The following is a 3,264-nucleotide window of genomic DNA, read 5'->3' as shown; positions in this document are numbered from 1 at the left end:
AAAAAATAATAAGAATAATAAAATAAATAAAATAAAATAAAATAATTTTAAAAAACTATCCTGTGCAAAAGCCAGACTGAACAGATGAATTTTAGTCTACATTTAAAAGTGTCACGATTATGGACATCTCTCAGACCTTCCAGCTGGCAGTTCCACAGTCTCGGTGCAGAGCTACTAAAAACAGAATTACCAAAAGTTCTTGTTCTATTCTGTGAAGCAGCTAAAAGAGAGGAACCGGAGGATCTGAGGAGACGTCCTGGGTCGTAAACAAGAATCGTCTCTCTGGTAGAGTCTGGTGCTGGGCTGTGAAGGGCCTTGAAAACCAATAAAATAATGTTAGCATCAATTCTAAAATGAACAGGCAGTCAGTGCAAGGACTTTAGAGCAGGACTAATGTGAGCTCTCCCTCCAGTCTTTGTCAGCACTTTTGCTGCTGAATTCTGAATTTATTAGAGCTGATTTATTGTACTCCTTGGAAGACCACAAAGGAGAGCATTACAGCAGTTCAGCCCACTTGTTATAAAAACATGTATAAGTCTCTCAGTGTTGCCTAAAGAGAGAAATGACCCCACCCTGTCTGTCTGAGCCTTTGAACCAACGATGAGCACCTCATTCTTGTCCTGGTTAAGCTGCAGAAAGTTCTGCAGCATCCAAATACAATTAAGAAGTGTGTCAATAGATCCACTGTTATCAGGAGATATGGCAACATAAGGCTGAGTGTCATGAGCACAACTGAAGAGTTTGCATGTCTTCAGATGACACTACCCAGAGGCAATAATTACAAATTAATAAGAAGGGGTCCTAAAATCTATCCTTGTGGTACACCACAAGTAATGTTGAAGTTGCTGGTTGAGTGATTTTAAAGTTTAACAAAAAACTTTCAAAGAAGTTCAAAGTATCCTTATCCACAGTGAAACGAGCCGTGGACAAACATGAACTGAAAGCACACTGACAGGAAGAAGTCATTACTCCTAATGTGACATAAAAAAGACTTATTACAGTTTGAAGATGAACCGAGAGACAAAACACCTGAATGTTTGGAGACACGTCTGATTAAACTAAAACTGAACTGTTTGTCCATTGTTACATTTGGAGGAAAGGGGGAGAAACTTCAAGCCTGAGAACACCATTCCAACTGTGAAGTCCGGTGGCAGCAGCCTCCTGTCGGGTGTTTTGCTGCAGGAGAAACTGGAAACCTTCACAAAGTAGATAGAATCATGGGAAAAGAACAATATGTCGAAATATTGAAGTAACATCTTGAAACATCAATCAGGAAGTTAAAACAGGCATAAATTGGTTTTCAAATGGACAGTGACCCAAAACTTACTTCACATTAATTACAAAGTGTCTGAAGGACAACAAACTATTAACCTAAATATGTCTTTCTCTTCCCCCCCTCCCCCCCACCCCCCATCTCCATATTTTAATGACATCTTTATAGCACTGAAGTCTGGCCTTCAACCCAGGCCAAAGTTATCTCATTCTGGGTTGATGTCCAGACTCCACTGATGTAAATATATTATTAAAACCCTCAATTAGGCAGACTCAGGCCTTTGGGGAGTTTTAAAGACAGGTAGGACCATGTTCAAATGTGTGTTCACCTGGGAAAGATTTTAGTTGAAAATAAACTTGTTTTTTCAAAATGTTTGAACAAAATGGAGTCTGAAGTCAGGCCTAAACTACCATCAAGGGGTCAGGGCAGATTTTTTTTCCAGCAAGGGTTGCATGTTTAAAACGTTAAACTGCTAATCACAATAAAGAGAATTGAGAGGACCTAGTAAATGAAAGACTGCCTTTTTTCCCCTCGCTCTCGTGCAAGGTGGACGCTTTTTCCTCCTCCTCCTCCTCCTCCTGCTTTTTTTTTTGCAATCTGTCTGTGTATAGGAGCACCCATTTTACATATCTTCTGAAACTAAAACTACTGTCATGGATCTGGTCAGCTGGACTTTCAATGCAATCAAAAAAATATTTTCAGCAAAGCGACAGGGTCCTGGAAAGCCCTCATGCCCCGTTGAGACACATGCGGCAGGATACGTCATGGATTAGGAGCTGAAGTGTCTTTCCATTTTTGTCTCAGGAGGACGCAGAAGATGTTTATATATTTGGAACCATGATAGCAGGGTTTCTGCTCTTTGACATCGGTGGATTCCTATGTTATTGACTATTAAAGAGGATGGCGGCAGCAGTATTGGCCATGGCAAAACTGCAGAGTCTACAAAGGTTTGGTTCATGCTCAGAGTACTCAAAATCAGCTGATTTACGAGCTAAACCATAAGCTGGAAGCAATTTGTTAGACTCGCAGGCCACCTGTGGCTTCTGGGACTTGCCAGCAGGTTTGGGATGAAGTTGGAGTGGGCTCATAAGCATGGAAAAGTGGAATGCCCACAAATCTGGCCCTTTTGGGATCAAAAGTACCAGCAAGACTCAAGCCTGACACGAAAAAAAAACAGTCTGCATGAAAAGAAAAATCAACAATTGTGGCTTATCTGAATCTGACTCCCCCAGTTGGCCTCGAAGCAGGCTGACTTGTCAAACTTCTCCTGGGATATGTGTATACTAAGGAAAAGCTATGTCTATCGTAAAACCCCCCCCCTTCCCCCACACATACAAGGACTTCTGTGAAGACTTATCAGAGCTGTACCGGCTGACACCAACATCTTATCAGGACTATGGCCTATGTGGAAGTGCTTCATGGACAAATCTCACCGTCTTGCTGTCAAATGTATAAGTAATGTGTTTATAAATGTGCTTGCCGGTAGAGTTATTTTATGTCTTAAATCGTGTCCTGATAAGGACAAGATGTGAAGAGATCTTTTTTTTGTAATGCCACTATCCTATCCTCATGGCCTTTTTTCCCTTTTCTATCTAAAAAGTATTCTGAAAAAGGATAAGGAGCCACGCTCTCCAGGAGCAACAGCAACGTGCACTCGTGCACAACATGCACAACGTGCACTGCAATGTGTATATTTTACAAAAAGATCTGAAGCTCTCGACCTTGACCTCTCTAAGTGGCTTTAAGAATCTGTTGGACTCCTGGCAGGGACCAATGCAGGTATGTTCCTGTTTTTAGTTTTCTACATTAGCCTTAGAATCTAGCTGTTTTTTGTTACTTTTCTTTTCTTTTTACTTTTCTTTTTTTAGCCATCTTATTTGTTAAATAAATAAATAAATAAACAAAAATTGTATGACTTTTTATAACTGTTTATTGTTGTCGCTGTTGTCCATTGTTGTCATCATTCTTTGTTGAAATCAGGTCTCTCTTAT

The 3,264-nt window shown here is 40.3% G+C and overlaps 1 protein-coding gene across 1 annotated transcript in view; it reads left to right on the top strand.

Annotated features, from left to right (window-relative positions):
• Positions 1 to 3,264, top strand: part of ap1s3a (adaptor related protein complex 1 subunit sigma 3a) — a 16,361-nt gene that overhangs the window by 12,740 nt on the left and 357 nt on the right. The window lies entirely within an intron of this gene.

Source organism: Nematolebias whitei, chromosome 6 (assembly GCF_014905685.2).
Source record: "Nematolebias whitei isolate Nwh7 chromosome 6, NemWhi1, whole genome shotgun sequence".
Lineage (NCBI taxonomy): Eukaryota > Metazoa > Chordata > Actinopteri > Cyprinodontiformes > Rivulidae > Nematolebias > Nematolebias whitei.
The sequence above is the reverse complement of the archived record's forward strand: the minus strand, read 5'-3'. Positions and strand labels throughout refer to the sequence as shown.